Source organism: Triticum dicoccoides, chromosome 7A (assembly GCF_002162155.2).
Source record: "Triticum dicoccoides isolate Atlit2015 ecotype Zavitan chromosome 7A, WEW_v2.0, whole genome shotgun sequence".
Classification (NCBI taxonomy): domain Eukaryota; kingdom Viridiplantae; phylum Streptophyta; class Magnoliopsida; order Poales; family Poaceae; genus Triticum; species Triticum dicoccoides.
The window spans coordinates 464,619,471-464,637,702 of NC_041392.1; positions in this window are offsets into that span (position 1 = coordinate 464,619,471).

Below are 18,232 nucleotides of genomic sequence, written 5' to 3' on the forward strand. Positions count from 1 at the left end.
CTCTCCCCGCACCCGCCGTCCGCCCGATGCTACCCCGTGGCCGCGGCCTTCGCGCCGCGACTGGACCGACGTCCCGCGCGTGCCCACCGTGGCCGCGCCTAGCACGCGCCCCTCCCCGTGCGCGCCCACCGTGGCCGCCTCCCCCTGCTGCTACCCCCGGACGCCTCCACCGCCCCGTCCGCTTTCGCCCCTGCCCCGCTTGCGGTTCCCGCAGTGGCTGCCGCCGCTCGCCGTCCCACCTCCGCCCCTTGGTCACGGTCCGGCGAACACTTGCCGCGCCCTGGATCTCCCTTCGGGCGCCCACGCCCGAGCGCCCGCACCGCTTCCCGTTTACCCGGGCCACTATGGCCTCTAAGTCAATGACGAAGGGGCCCCACGCCCCCAGAGAACGTGTCTGTTAAAAAAAAGGAGTTCAAAAAATATAAAAAAATAAATCAAAAATAAATAATAAAAACAATTAATTAACTAATTAATTAACTTAATTAATTCTGATTAACTTAGCTAATTAAGATTAATTAATCTAATGACTAATTAACCTAATTAACTACTGTTAATTAGCTAACAGAGTATGACAGTGGGGCCCACCCCCTATTATTACTAATTAGGTTAATTAAAATGTTTAATTAAAAATGTGTCACTGACCAGTGGGACCCACTGGTCAAGTTGACCAGTCAACTCTGTTGACTGCTGACATCAGCATGACATCATGCTGATGTCATTCCATTTTCGAATTAATTTAAATAACTAATTAAATTCCAGAAATTAATAAAATCTTTAGAAAATCATAACTTTTAATCCGTAACTCGGATTAAATTATTTTCAACATGAAAGTTGCTCTGAACGACGAGATGATTCCGGATACGCAACCCGTTCGTCCGCCACACCCCCCTAACCTATCGAACTCGCAACTTTCCCCCTCCGGCTCCTCTGCCCGAAAACACGGAACCCCGGGAATACTTCCCGGATGCTTCCCCCCTTCACCGGTATCACCTCATACCGCGTTAGAACACGTCTAGCTCTGCCTGTTATCCTGTTATGCACTTGCTTGCTATGTATTTACTGTTTCTCCCCCCTCTTCTCTTCGGTAGACCCCGTGACGATGCTGATGCCCCAGTTCGACTACGGTGTTGGTGACTCGTCCTTCTTGCCAGAGCAACCAGGCAAGCCCCCCCTTGATCACCAGATATCGCCTATTCTTCTCTATACTGCTTGCATTAGAGTAGTGTAGCATGTTACTGCTTTCCGTTAATCCTATTCTGATGCATAGCCTGTCATTGTTGCTACAGTCATTGATACCTTACCCGCAATCCTAAATGCTTAGTATAGGATGCTAGTTTATCATCATTGGCCCTACATTCTTGTCAGTCTGCCTTGCTATACTATTGGGCTGTGATCACTCGGGAGGTGATCACGGGTATATATTATACATACATACATACTATACAAATGGTGGCTAAAGTCGGGTCAGTTCGATGAGTACCCGCAAGTGATTCTGATGAGGGGGCTGAAAGGACAGGTGGCTCCATCCCGGTAGAGGTGGGCCTGGGTTCCCGACGGCCCCCGACTGTTACTTTGTGGCGGAGCGACATGGCAGGTTGAGACCACCTAGGAGACAGGTGGGCCTGGCCCTGTTCGGCATTCGCGGATACTTAACACGCTTAACGAGATCTTGGTATTTGATCTGAGTCTGGACATTTGGTCTATACGCACTAACCATCTACGCGGGAGTAGTTATGGGTATCCCGGCATCGTGGTATCAGCTGAAGCCTTCTTGACGTCAGCGACTGAGCGGCGCGCGCCGGATTGGACTGGAACGCCACTAGGCTAGGTCTGCTTCCGGCCGCCCACGCAACGTGCAGGTGTGCTCAGGGTGATGGGCCCAGACCCCTGTGCGCTTAGGTTTAGACCGGCGTGCTGACCTCTCTGTTGTGCCTAGGTGGGGCTGCGACGTGTTGATCTTCCGAGGCCGGGCATGACCCAGGAAAGTGTGTCCGGTCAAATGGGATCAAGCATGTTGGGTTATGTGGTGCACCCCTGCAGGGTAGTTAATCTATTCGAATAGCCGTGATCTTCGGTAACAGGACGACTTGGAGTTGTACCTTGACCTTATGACAACTAGAACCGGATACTTAATAAAACACACCCTTCCAAGTTCCACAGACAACCCGGTGATCGCTTTTCCACAGGGCGACGAGGGGAGGATCGCCGGGTAGGATTATGCTATGCGATGCTACTGGAGATGCTACTTGGAGATGCTACTTGGAGATGCTACTTGGAGATGCTACTTGGAGGACTTCAATCTACTCTCTCCTACATGCTGCAAGACAGAGGCTGCCAGAAGTGTAGTCTTCGTCAGGATTAGTTATCCCCCTCTTATTCTGGCATTCTGTAGTTTAGTCCACTGATATGGCCCTTTACACATATACCCATGCATATGTAGTGTAGTTCCTTGCTTGCGAGTACTTTGGATGAGTACTCACGGTTGCTTTCTCCCCCCTTTTCCCCTTTTCCTTTCTTTCTGGTTGTCGCAACTAGATGCTGGAGCCCTGGAGCCAGACGCCACCGTCGATGACGACTCCTACTACACAGGAGGTGCCTACTACTACGTGCAGGCTGCTGACGACGACCATGAGTAGTTTAGGAGGATCCCAGGCAGGAGGCCTGCGCCTCTTTCGATCTGTATCCCAGTTTGTGCTAGCCTTCTTAAGGCAAACTTGTTTAACTTATGTCTGTACTCAGATATTGTTGCTTCCGCTGACTCGTCTATGATCGAGCACTTGTATTCGAGCCCTCGAGGCCCCTGGCTTGTATTATGATGCTTGTATGACTTATTTTATTTATAGAGTTGTGTTGTGATATCTTCCCGTGAGTCCCTGATCTTGATCGTACACGTTTGTGTGTATGATTAGTGTACGATTGAATCGGGGGCGTCACACAGTAGTTTGGTTTTATAATACAAAACTACAAAAAAATGGAGATTGGGTTACCTCAAGTTGTTCTTTATATTTATAATGTAAAAGATTTAATTTTTTTCGCCGTCCTTGTGAACTTTGCAGTGAACATGGTCTTTTAAATCTCCAATGCAAATTGTTTCATGATCAAATCGTGTCCAAAAATTGTGATAACTTGATTACCCTTGAGCATCATAAAGAGCTTAGTCTCCTTCTGGGGTATGAAGAACTGAAACGTATAACTGGGGGTATTCCAAAATTTAATTTCGAGAGATTTCTTGATTTTTGATGTAGAGGAAATTTATATGTTTTGTACGGTAAATTGCATTCAGAATCCTTATATTGCCAATTATGTAAAGACAAGAAAACAAATAGAATATGAAGAGAGTACTAATGAAAGGGAAAATATTTCCCAATACCCTCCTAGTGTTTATTATGATGAATCAGGTAACGAGGAGGAGCTTCCTATCCAATCAATCTATTCAACAAAAAGATCAAAAAATTGACTAAACCCATACGTGAGGTGGTGAAGAATAATAAAGAAGAAAGAATAGAGGTAAAAAGGTATCTCTCGCAAATAATGTTGCTCCAATTATTGTTGTGCCTCATGAAAATGAATCAAAAATAATTGTGGAAGATGATGCACTTGAGGATGATTTTGTCATGCCTATTGCTTGTTGTGATAATTATGATTGGGTAGATAATGATACTTCTTATAACCTTGGAAATCTTTTTGGCATCAACTTGGGAAATTATGATGATAGCAATTGCCATACCATTGGTGCTATTCATACTATTAATGATGAGAGTGATTATGCTTATGATATGCCAAGCCACAAGCTTGGGGATGCTATGTTGATTAGAATGACATGTTTGATAATTTATTTGCTGCAATTAATGTTTGTCCCAAGCTTGGGGATGCTATGTTTAATGAAGATGGTCTTTTTAGTCCCCCTACTTTGAACGATCAAATTTTCTATGATGATTGCATGCCTCCTATCTATGATGAGAACAAAGTTGCTACTTATGATGATTATTGTGACGATACTTATGTTATAAAAAGTAGTGATGATTATATTTATAAAACTTGTCATAGTTATGATTACCCTTTTTCTGAACATTACTCTTTTAATGTGGAAACAATTTATAGCATTCGAGTTTCATATGATATTCCCACCATTGAGAATGAGAATAAATTTTCTTATCTAGAGAGTAATAAAATTTCTATGCACGTGAATCATGAAAAGAGTGCTTTGTGTGATAGTAATATTGATGAATCCATTCATGATGGTACTGAAAATTATTATGAGAGAGTAACTTGTGATTCATGATGCTCTTGTTATGTTTCAATTCTTATCTTTAAGCGAGCATCATTGAAATCATCATGTGTAGCTAAAAAGCATTAAAGAAAAGCGCTTATTGGGAGACAACCCAACACCTTTACCTACTAATTTTGTGTGTTCACATAATTAGGCTACTGCAGTAATCATGTTTTATTGCTTTCATTTCAATAAAGTGCCAAGTAAGACCTTTGGGATGGTCTATGGTGATAGTTGATTTGATCTTGCTGAAAAACAGAAACTTTTGTGCTAAGGAAAATAATCTCATTTTTAACAGAAGCGTGATAAAATGATGATTATTTTTGAAGAATATTAATAGACAAATTGCCCAGGTTGTCCTAATTCTTCATAAGTATGGTTGGAGTACAGATTGCTACAAACTGTTCTGTTTTTGACAGATTCTGTTTTCAATGCATAGTTTGCTTGTTTTATAGTTTCTATGGCTTATATTGCTAAATATAAATTGTTGAAATGATACGCTACAGTAGGCATTGTGTGGAAATAATTATGAATCTTGTCTTTGACAGTAACAAAGTGAAATGGTTTGCTCTTTATCATACTAACCTTTCTCACGAAGTTCTGTTAAGTTTTGTGTGATTGAAGTTTTCAAGTTTTGGGTGATATGTCGATATGGGGAGAATAAGGAGTGACAAGACCCTAAGATTGGGGATTCCAAAGGCACCCCAATTTAATATCGAAGGAGTATCCAAGCAATGAAGCTTGGGGATGCCCCGGAAGGCATCCCCTCTTTCGTCTCCAACATTATCGGTAACCTCACTTGGAGCTATATTTTCATTCGTCACATGTTATGAGTTTTTCTTGGAGCGTCATTTTATTTTGTTAGTATTATCTTGCTGTTATTTAGAGTAATGTTGTGCATCTTTTATTTCAATAAAAGTGGCAAAGATAGCCTTTACTATGCTTATTTTACAAGTCCACATGTTGCTGTTTGAAAACACAAAGTTTATCGCTGTTTCAAAAATTCTCTAGTAAAGTAAGAATGTGATAAAATGTTGAAACTTTTTGAACAATAAGCTCTGGTAAACTTTATACATTGTGGTAAATTTTCATATTTTTTTAGTTAAATAAGTATTGATACTCTTGCATTCTTTATAGACTGTACTGTTTTGGCAGATTACTGTTATGTTTGCATTGTTTGCATATGTTTGCTTGTTTAATGATTCTATTTGAGGATATGAGTATTAAATAGGCAGAGGAATTTAGTATGCAATGTTGAATAATAATTTTAGTGATTCGGTATAGCAGAGAATGATAAGGTTTTTGCATTGGTGTATACTAACCTATCTCGCGAGTTCTTGTTGAGTTTTGTGTGGATGAAGTTTTTAGGATTTAGGGAAACCGTGATATAAAAGGAATTAAGGAGACACAAAAACTCAAGCTTGGGGATTCCCAAGGCATACCAAGATAATATTTCAAGAACTCTCAAGCATCTAAGCTTAGGATGCCCCGGTAGGCATCCCACCTTTCTTCTTCAACAATTATCGGTTAGTATCGGTTGAGCCTAAGTTTTTGCTGCTTCACATGATGTGTGTTATTCTTGGAATGTCATTTTGTTTTGTTTTGCTTGTTGTTTTAATAACATACTTAGATATGAAATGTTTAAATAAGAGAGAGTCCTCAAATATCTACCCACTTACATAACTACACGCTTGATCTTCACTTATATCTTTTTGGAGTAGCTTGTCATTTACTCTTGTGATTCACTTATATCCTATGAGTAAATTGTTGAATGAATTGTATATCATGAAGTTGAAATTATATGTTCATATCATGCCTAGTAGTACCTTCACATTGGTTTTAGAAAGTGAAATCTTTTGAAGCTTGGCAATCACAATATTGGTCATACAAGCAATTCCTTAATGGTTACTATAAGGAAGAGAATTTTCACATGCAAATACACTATCTTGGAAATCTTTTGTGATTGTGAGCCCCCATCAAAATATTGTATGCCAAAATTGTTCACGTTGGACAAGGAAGACAATGTAATGGTTTATGTTTGTTCATATTCACATAGAAGTTATATTGTCATAGATCCATCAACTTGTGGTGCTTGCCCCCCATCTTTTCTAGCCAAAAATTCTGCACCTAGTAGAGTTACTACTTGTGCATCCAAAAACCTTTAAACCCAAATCTTATTTTCAAAAGTCCACCATACCTACCTAAGGGTTGAGCAAGATCCTTCAAGTAAGTTGTCGTTGGTGCAATAAGGCAATAAAAATTGCTTCTAAAAGTGTTAGATCATTTAGTGTATGAGAAAATTGAGCGTTGTACGAACTTGTGATGGCAAAGAATAAAAGCGATAGACTGCACAATACAAGTTGCTATCATAAGGGGCAATATAACACGACGTTCTTTTGCACTAAGGGATTGAGCATACAAACAAAAAGTGCATGGCAACCTCTGCTTCCCTCTGCGAACGGCCTACCTTTTTTACTTTTATGTATTTACTTTCATGCAAGAGTCAAAGTTTTTCTCTCTATTCCTTTTTATTTTTGTCTTTTAGCAAGCATCAGGTGGTGAGGAAAGATCTAGGCACATATATCTAGTTGAATATGGGTAGCATGAGTTATTATTGTTGACATCACCCTTGAGGTGAAATACGTTGGAAGGCGAAATTATAAGCCCCTATCTTTCTATGTGTCCGGTTGAAACATTTTTCTCATGTGTATGTGGTGAGTGTTAGCAATCATAGAAGACTATATGATTGTTGAGTATGTGGAGCTCTTACTTAAACTCTGTTGAATAAGTTGAATTACAATTGCTTGGTGACTGAGAAAATAGGTTGTTGAGTTTCAAGAGAATTCGTTGTTTGAACCTTAACATGTGAATTGGTTGCTACTTTAACATGAGAAGTTTTATAAGAAAGAATTGTTTTTATGATGCTAGGGAAAGTGCTCAAAATTTTCATTGATAAAACTTGTGCATTTTGCTAGCATTCACACTTCATAAATTATTTCTTTCATCATTTACCTACTTGAGGATGAGTAGGAATTAAGCTTGGGGATGCTGATACGTCTCCAATGTATCTATAATTTATGAAGCATTCATGCTGTTATATTAACATTCTTGGATGTTTTACAATCATTTTATAAAAACTTTATATCAGTTTTTGGGACTAACCTATTGACCCAGTGCCCAGTGTTAGTTGTTGCGTTTTGCTTGTTTTTTACACTGCAGGAAATCAATATCAAATGGAGTCCAAACACCGTGAAGCTTTCTGTTGATTTTATGGACCATAAGACTCCAGTGGGCCAGAGAAGCACCTGGGGGGTGCCCTGAGGGGAGCACAACCCATCCCGTACCCCCTCTTTGCCCTATAAATCGTCAAATATTCCAAAAACCCTAGGGCAACCCTAGATCAGAAGTTCTGCCACCGCAAGCCTCTGTAGCCACGAAAAACCAATCTAGACCCTGTTCCGGCACCCTGCCGGAAGGGGGAGTCATCACCGGCGGCCATCTTCATCATTCTAGCGGCCACCATGATGAGGAGGGAGTAGTCCACCCTCGGGGCTGACGATTTCTACCAGTAGCTATGTGTTTAATCTCTCTCTCTCTCTGGTGTTCTTGATGGCACGATCTTGATGTATCGAGGGCTTTGCTAATATAGTTGGATCATATGGTGTTTCCCCTCTCTATGTTGTTGTGATGAATTGAGTTTTTCCCTTTGAGATTTCGTTGTTATCAGATTGAATACTTTTATGGATTTGAGAGCACTTGATATAGGTCTTCCATGTGAATACTCATGGTGACAATGGGGTATCATATTGATTCACTTGCTATGTGTTTTGGCACTCAACTTGCGGATTCCCGTGGTGACATTGGGGTAATCTATGCATAGGGGTTGATGCACGCTCTCGTCTTTTCTTTCTCCGGTAGAAATCTTGGGGCACTCTCTGAGGTTCTTTGTGTTGGATTGAGTATTATGAATCTAAAATTATTTCGTGTTATTTTAGTAGGAACTCTTGAATAGATCGATCGGAAAGAATAGCTTTGAGGTGGTTTCGTACCCTACAAATGATTTCTTCTGATGTTCTCCGCTAGATAGGAACTTTGGAGTGATTGTTCATCTCACGTTGAGGGATGGTTATATGATCCAATTATATTAGCATTGTTGAGAGATTGCACTAGCGAAAGTATGGACCCTAGGCCTCATTTTCAAGCATTGCAGTACCATTTTTGTGCCCATTTGCTATTTGCTACCTTGCTGTTTTTATTTATTCAGATTATAAAAATATATTTCTACCATCCATATTACACTTTTATCACAATCTCTTCGCCGAACTAGTGCACCTATACAATTTACCATTGTATTAGGTGTGTTGGGGACACAAGAGATTTCTTCTATTTGGTTGCAAGGTTGTTTGAGAGAGACCATCTTCATCCTATGCTTCCCACGGATTGATAAACCTTAGGTCATCCACTTGAGGGAAAATTGCTACTGTCCTACAAAACACTGCGCTTGCAACACGTGTCTACAAGAATAAAGTTGCGTAGTAGACATCAATGTTGGGCATGAATATGATTAGATCATGTTTGTTGAAATACGTTTATTCATTTAAGTCAAAGAATAATTATTGTTAAGTTTACATGAATAAAACCTTCTATGGTCATACACCCAATGTGAAGGGTTTATTGAACCTCGATTGTAGTGATACACATATTCATAATATTGATGCCACAAGATACAAAGTTGATAATGATAGTGCAACATACTTCTAGCACTGCCGTTTAGGTCATATTGGTGTAAACTGTGAAGCGCATGAAGAAACTCCATGCGGATGGACTTTTGGAATCACTTGATTATGAATCATTTGATACTTGTGAACCATGCCACATGGGCAAGATGACTAAAACTCCGTTCTCTGAAACAATGGAGTGAGCTAATGACTTATTGGAAATAATACATACAGATGTATGCGGTCTGATGAGTGTTGAAGCACATGGCGGGTATCGTTATTTTCTAACCACAGATGATTTGAGTAGGTATGGGTATATCTACTTAATGAAACACAAGTCTGAAAACATTTGAAAAGTTAATAGAATTTTAGAGTGAAGTGGAGAACCATCGTAACAAGAAAATAAAGTTTCTATGATCTGATCGCGGAGGCGAATATTTGAGTTATGAGTTTAGCCTTCATTTAAAACAATGTGGAATTGTTTCACAACTCATGCCACCTGGAACACCACAGCCTAATGGTGTGTCCGGACGTCATAACCGCACTTTATTAGATATGGTGCGATCTATGATGTCTCCTACCGAATTACCACTACCGTTTTGGGGTTATGCATTAGAGACAACCACATTCACATTAAATAGGGCACCGTCTAAATCCGTTGAGACGACACCTTATGAACCGTGGTTTGGCAAGAAGCCAAAGCTATCGTTTCTTAAAGTTTGGGTTTGCGATACTTATGTCAAAAGACGTCAGCCTGATAAGCTCGAACCCAAATCAGAGAAGTGTGTCTTCATAGGATACCCTAAGGAAACAATTGGGTACACCTTCTACCACAGATCTGAAGGGCAAGATCTTTGTTGCCAAGAATGGAACATTTATAGATAAGGAGTTTCTCTCGAAAGAAGTGAGTAGGAGGAAAGTAGAACTTGATGAGGTAATTGTACCTTCTCTTGAATTGGAACGTAGCACATCACAAAAATCCGTTCCAATGATGTCTACACCAACTAGAGAGGAAGCAAATGATAATGATCATGAAACTTCATATCTAGTTGCTACTAAACCTCGTAGGTCAACCAGAGTACGATCCGCACACGAGTGGTACGGCAATCCGGTTCTAGAAGTCATGTTACTGGACCAAGGCGACCTACGAACTATGAAGAAGCTCTGATGAACCCAGATTCCAATAAATGGCTTGAGGCCATGAAATCTGAGATAGGATCCATGTATGAGAACAAAGTGTGGACTTTGGTGGACTTGCCCGATTATCGGTAAGCCATTGAGAATAAATGGATATTCAAGAAGAAGACAGACATTGATGGTAATGTCACCATCTACAAAGCTCGACTTGTTGCGAAAGCTTTTCGACAAGTTCAAGGAATTGACTACGATGAGACCTTCTCACCCGTAGCGATGGTTAAGTCATTTTGAATCATGTTAGCAAATGCCGCATTTTATAATTATGAAATCTGGCAAATGGATGACAAAACTGCATTCCTTAATGGATTTCTTAAAGAAGAGTTGTATAAGATGCAACCTGTAGGTTTTGTTGATCCTAAAGGTGCTAAAAAAGTGTGCAAACTCCAGTGATCCATCTATGGACTGGTGCAAGCATCTCGGAGTTGGAATATATGTTTTGATGAGGTGATCAAAGCAGATGGTTTTATACAGACTTATGGTGAAACTTGTATTTAAAAGAAAGTGAGTGGGAGCTTTGTAGCATTTCTGATATTATATGTGGATGACATATGGTTGATCAGAAATGATATAGAATTTTTGGATAGCATAAAAGGATACTTAGATATGAATTTTCAATGAAAGACCTCGGTGAAGCTGCTGATATATTGGGCATCAAGATCTATAGAGATAGATCAAGACGCTTGATAGGACTTTCACAAAGCACATACCTTAATAAAGTTTTGAAGAAGTTAAAAATGGATTAGTCAAAGAAAGGGTTCTTGACTATGTTACAAGGTGTGAAGTTTAGTAAGACTCAAAACCCGACCATGGCAGAATACATAGAGAGAATGAAAGTCATTCCCTATGCCCCATTCATAGGTTCTATAAAGTATGCCATGCTGTGAACTAGACATGTTGTGTGCCTTGCCATGAGTTTGGCAAGGGGATACAATAGTGATCAATGTTGGGGATATCGCTTATCGGGAACTTATAGGTCGACCCATGATAAGAGGTAAATCGGCAAGTTTATCGGCATATCGGCCGATTTATCGCCATATTGGCCGATTTATCTTATCGGCCAGACAACGAGAAATGATAAATCAGCCAATTTATCGGAATACCGGAAGATATCTTGAACAGTGATAGTGATCCAGGAGAAGATCACTAGACAACGGTCAAAATCATCCTTTGGTACCTAAAGATGACTAAGGAAATGTTTCTCGGTTATGGAGGTGATAAAGAGTTCATCGTAAAGAGTTATGTCGATTCAAGCTTTAATACCAATCTGGATGACTTTGAGTCTCGACCTTTGAAAGTGGGAGCAATTATCTAGAGTAGCTCCATGCAGAGCATTGTAGACATAGAAATTTGCCAAATATATATGGATCTGAATGTGACAGACCCATTGAGTAAACCTCTCTCACAAGCAAAACATGATCACACCTTAGTACTCTTTGGGTGTTAATCACATGGCGATGTGAACTAGATTATTGACTCTAGTAACTCTTTGGGTATTGGTCACATGGCGATGTGAACTATGGGTGTTCAATCACTTGGTGATGAGAACTAGATTATTGACTCTAGGGCAAGTGGCTATGTGTTTAATCTCTCTCTCTCTCTCTGGTGTTCTTGATGGCACGATCTTATTGTATCGGGGGCTTGGTTAATATAGTTGGATGGTATGGTGTTTTCCCCTCTCTATGTTGTTGTGATGAATTGAGTTCTTCCCTTTGAGATTTTGTTGTTATCGGATTGAATACTTTTATGGATTTGAGAGCACTTGATATAGGTCTTGCATATGAATACTCGTGGTGACAATGGGGTACCATATTGATTCACTTGATATGTGTTTTGGCACTCAACTTGCGGATTCCCGCAGTGACATTGGGGTAATCTATGCATAGGGGTTGATGCACGCTCTCATCTTTTCTTTCTTCGGTAGAAATCTTGGGGCACTCTTTGAGACTCTTTATGTTGGATTGAGTATTATGAATCTGAAATTAATTGGTGTTATTTTAGTATGAACTCTTGGATAGATCGATCGGAAATAATAGCTTTGAGGTGGTTTTGTACCCTACAAATGATTTCTTCTTATGTTCTCCGCTAGACGGGAACTTTGGAGTGATTGTTCATCTCACGTTGAGGGATGGTCATATGATCCAATTATATTAGCATTGTTGAGAGATTGCACTAGCGAAATATGGACCCTAGGCCTCATTTTCAAGCATTGCAGTACCATTTTTGGGCCCGTTTGCTATTTGCTACCTTGCTGTGTTTATTTATTCAGATTATAAAAATATATTTCTACCATCCATATTACACTTTTATCACAATCTCTTCACCGAACTAGTGCACCTATACAATTTTCCATTGTATTAGGTGTGTTGGGGACACAATAGATTTCTTCTATTTGGTTGCAGGGTTGTTTGAGAGAGACCGTCTTCATCCTATGCTTCCCACGGATTGATAAACCTTAGGTCATCCACTTGAGGGAAAATTTCTACTGTCCTACAAAACACTGCGCTTGCAACACGAGTCTAAAAGCATAAAGTTGCGTAGTAGACATCAATGTTGATCATGAATATGATTAGATCATGTTTATTGCAATACGTTTATTCATTTAAGTCAGAGAATAATTGTTGTTCAGTTTACATGAATAAAACCTTCTATGGTCATACACCCAATGTGAAGGGTTTATTGAACCTTGATCATAGTGATACACATATTCATAATATTGATGCCAAAAGATGCAAAGTTGATAATGATAGTGCAACATACTTCTTGTGTTGCCGTTTAGGTCATATTGGTGTAAAGTGTGAAGCGCATGAAGAAACTCCATGCGGATGGACTTTTGGAATCACTTGATTATGAATCATTCGATACTTGTGAACCATGCCTCATGGGCAAGATGACTAAAACTCCGTTCTCCGAAACAATGGAGTGAGCTAATGACTTATTGGAAATAATACATACCGATGTATGCGGTCTGATGAGTGTTGAAGCGCACGGCGGGTATCATTATTTTCTAACCACAAATGATTTGAGTAGGTATGGGTATATCTACTTAATGAAACACAAGTTTGAAAACATTTGAAAAGTTCATAGAATTTTAGAGTGAAGTGGAGAATCATCGTAACAAGAAAATAAAGTTTCTATGATCTGATCGGGGAGGCTAATATTTGAGTTATGAGTTTAGCCTTCATTTAAAACAATGTGGAATTGTTTCACGACTCATGCCACTTGGAACACCACAGCCTAATGGTGTGTCCGGACGTCAAAACCGCACTTTATTAGATATGGTGCAATCTATGATGTCTCTTATCGATTTACCACCACCGTTTTGGGGTTATGCATTAGAGACAACCGCATTCACATTAAATAGGGCACCATCTAAATCCGTTGAGACGACACCGTATGAACTGTGGTTTGGCAAGAAGCCAAAGCTGTTGTTTCTTAAAGTTTGGGTTTGTGATACTTATGTCAAAAGACGTCAGTCTGATAAGCTCGAACCCAAATCGGAGAAGTGCGTCTTTGTAGGATACCCTAAGGAAACAATTGGGTACACCTTCTACCACAGATCTGAAGGGCAAGATCTTCGTTGCCAAGAATGGAACATTTATAGAGGAGTTTCTCTAGAAAGAAGTGAGTAGGAGGAAAGTAGAACTTGATGAGGTAATTTTACCTTCTCTTGAATTGGAACATAGCACATTACAGAAATCCGTTCCAATGATGTCTACACCAACTAGAGAGGAAGCAAACGATAATGATCATGAAACTTCATATCAAGTTGCTACTAAAACTCGTAGGTTAACCAGAGTACGATCCGCACAAGAGTGGTACGGTAATCCGGTTCTAGAAGTCATGTTACTAGACCAAAGCGAACCTACGAACTATGAAGAAGCTCTGATGAGCCCAGATTCCAATAAATGGCTTGAGGCCATGAAATCTGAGATAGGATCCATGTATGAGAACAAAGTGTGGACTTTGGTGGGCCTGCCCGATTATCGGTAAGCCATTGAGAATAAATGGATATTCAAGAAGAAGACATACGTTGATGGTAATGTCACCATCTACAAAGCTCGACTTGTTGCGAAAGCTTTTCGACAAGTTCAAGGAGTTATCTACGATGAGACCTTCTCACCCGTAGCGAAGGTTAAGTCAGTCTGAATCATGTTAGCAATTGCCGCATTTAATAATTATGAAATCTGGCAAATGGATGACAAAACTGCATTCCTTAATGGATTTCTTAAAGAAGAGTTGTATAAGATGCAGCCGGAAGGTTTTGTCGATCCTAAAGGTGCTAAAAAAGTGTGCAAACTCTAGTGATCCATCTATGGACTGGTGCAAGCATCTCGGAGTTGGAATATATGTTTTGATGAGGTGATCAAAGCATATGTTTTATACAGACTTGTGGTGAAACTTGTATTTACAAGAAAGTGAGTGGGAGCTTTGTAGCATTTCTGACATTATATGTGGATGACATATGGTTGATCAGAAATGATATAGAATTTCTGGATAGCATAAAAGGATACTTAGGTAAGAATTTTCAATGAAAGACCTCAGTGAAGCTGCTTATATATTGGGCATCAAGATCTATAGAGATAGATCAAGACGCTTGATAGGACTTTCACAAAGCACATACCTTGATAAAGTTTTGAAGAAGTTCAAAATGGATCAGTGAAAGAAAGGGTTCTTGACTATGTTACAAGGTGTGAAGTTTAGTAAGACTCAAAACCCGACCACGACATAATACATAGAGAGAATGAAAGTCATTCCCTATGCCCCAGTCATAGGTTCTATAAAGTATGCCATGCTATGAACTAGACCTGTTGTGTGCCCTGCCATGAGTTTGGCAAGGGGATACAATAGTATCTAGGAGAAGATCACTGGACAGCGGTCAAAATCATCCTTAGGTACGTAAAGAGGACTAAGGAAATGTTTCTCGGTTATGAGGTGATAAAGAGTTTGTCATAAAGAGTTATGTCGATTCAAGCTTTGACACCAATCTGGATGACTCTGAGTCTCGATCTGGATACATATTGATAGTGGGAGCAATTATCTAGAGTAGCTCCATGAAGAGCATTGTAGACATAGAAATTTCCCAAATATATATGGATCTGAATGTGACAGACCCATTGACTAAACCTCTCTCACAAGAAAAACATGATCACACCTTAGTACTCTTTGGGTGTTAATCACATGGCGATGTGAACTAGATTATTGACTCTAGTAAACTCTTTGGGTATTGGTCACATGGCGATGTGAACTATGGGTGTTCAATCACATGGTGATGAGAACTTGATTATTGACTCTAGGGCAAGTGGGAGACTGACGGAAATATATCCTAGAGGCAATAATAAAATGGTTATTATTATATTTCCTAAATAATGATAAAGGTTTATTATTCATGCTAGAATTGTATTGATCGGAAACTTAAATACATCTGTGAATACATAAACAAATACCATGTCCATAGTAAGCCTCTACTAGACTAGCTCGTTGATCAAAGATGGTTAAAGTTTCCTAACCATAGACATGTGTTGTCATTTGATAACAGGATCACATCATTAGGAGAATGATGTGATGGACAAGACCCATCTGTTAGCTTAGCACAATGATCGTTCAGTTTTATTGCTATTGCTTTCTTCATGTCAAATACATATTCCTTCGACTATGAGATTATGCAACTCCCGGATACCATAGGAATACCTTGTGTGCTATCAAACGCCACAACATAAATGGGTGATCATAAAGATGCTCTACAAGTATCTCCGGAAGGGGTTTGTTGAGTTGGCATAGATCGAGATTAGGATTTATCACTTCGAGTATCGGAGAGGCATCTCTGGGCCCTCTCGGTAATATACATCATAACCTTACAACCAAATGACTAAGGATTTAGTCACGAGGTGATGTATTACGGAGCGAATAAACAGACTTGCCAGTAACGAGATTGAATTAGGTACGAAGATACCAACGATCGAATCTCGGGCAAGTAACATACCCATGGACAAAGAGAATTACGTATATTGTCATAACAATTCGACCGATAAAGATCTTCATAGAATATGTAGGACCCAATATGGGCATCCAGGTTCCGTTATTGGTTATTGACCGAAGAGGTTGAAGGAAATATGCCCTAGAGGCAATAATAAAGTTATTATTTATTTCCTTATATCATGATAAATGTTTATTATTCAAGCTAGAATTGTATTAACCGGAAACATAATACATGTGTGAATACATAAACAAAGAGAGTGTCACTAGTATGCCTCTACTTGAATAGCTCGTTGATCGAATATGGTTATGTTTCCTAACCATAGACATGAGTTGTCATTTGATTAACGGGATCACATCATTAGGAGAATGATATGATTGACTTGACCCATTCCGTTAGCTTAGCACTTGATCGTTTAGTTTGTTGCTATTGCTTTCTTCATAACTCATACATGTTCCTATGACTATGAGATTATGCAACTCCCGTTTACCGGAGGAACACTTTGTGTGCTACCAAACGTCACAATGTAACTGGGTGATAATAAAGGTGCTCTACACGTGTCTCCAAAGGTACTTGTTGGGTTGGCGTATTTCGAGATTAGGATTTGTCACTCCGATTGTCGGAGAGGTATCTCTGGGCCCTCTCAGTAATGCACATCACCTAAGCCTTACAAGCATTGCAACTAAATGAGTTAGTTGTGGAATGATGTATTACGGAATGAGTAAAGAGACTTGCCGGTAACAATATTGAACTAGGTATTGAGACACCGACGATCGAATCTCGGGCAAGTAACATACCGATGACAAAGGGAACAATGTATGTTGTTATGCGGTCTGACCGATAAAGATCTTCGTAGAATATGTGGGAGCCAATATGAGCATCCAGGTTCCGCTATTGGTTATTGACCGGAGACATGTCTCGGTCATGTCTACATAGTTCTCGAACCCGTAGGGTCTGCACGCTTAACGTTTCGATGCTGGTTATATTATGAGTTTATGAGTTTTGATGTACCGAAGGTTGTTCGGAGTCCCGGATGTGATCACCGACATGACAAGGAGTCTCGAAATGGTCGAGACATGAAGATTGACATATTGGACGACTATATTCGGACACCGGAATGGTTCCGGGGGTTATCGGATATATATCGGAGTACCGAGGGGTTACCGGAACCCCCGGGGGGTTATTGGGCCTCATGGGCCCAAAGTAGTGGAAGAGGAGAGGCAGCGGGAGGTGGCACGCAGCCCCCCTTGCCCCAATCCGAATTGGGAAAGGGAAGGGGGCGCGGCCCCCCTTCTCCTTCCTTCTCTCCACCCCCTACTTCCCCCTTCTCCTAGTTGGAATAGGAAAGGGGGGCAAAACCTACTTGGAGTAGGATTGCCCCCCCTTGGGCGCGCCTCCTCCTCCTGGCCGGCCCCCTCCTCCTCCACTCCTTTATAGACGTGGCCAGGGGGCACCCCATAGACACAACAATTGATCTCTTAGCCGTGTGCGGTGCCCCTTCCACCATAATCCACCTCGATCATATCATAGCGATGCTTAGGCGAAGCCCTGCGACGGTAGAACATCATCATCTTCACCATGCCATTGTGCTCACGGAACTCTCCCATGAAGCTCTACTGGATTGGAGTTCGCGGGATGTCATCGAGCTGAATGTGTGCTAAACTCGGAGGTGCCGTGCGTTCGGTACTTGGATCGGTCGGATCGTGAAGACGTATGACTACATCAACCGCGTTGTGCTAACGCTTCCGCTTTCGGTCTACGATGGTACGTAGAAAACACTCTCCCCTCTTGTTGCTATGCATCACCATGATCTTGCGTGTGCATAGGAATTTTTTTGAAATTACTACGTTCCCCAACAGTGGTATCAGAGCCTGGTTTTATGCGTTGATGTTATATGCACGAGTAGAACACAAGTGAGTTGTGGGCGATATAAGTCATACTGCTTACCAGCATGTCATACTTTGGTTCGGCGGTATTGTTGGATGAAGCGGCCCGGCCCGACATTACGCATACGCTTATGCGAGACTGGTTCTACCGACGTGCTTTGCACATAGGTGGCTGGCAGGTGTCGTT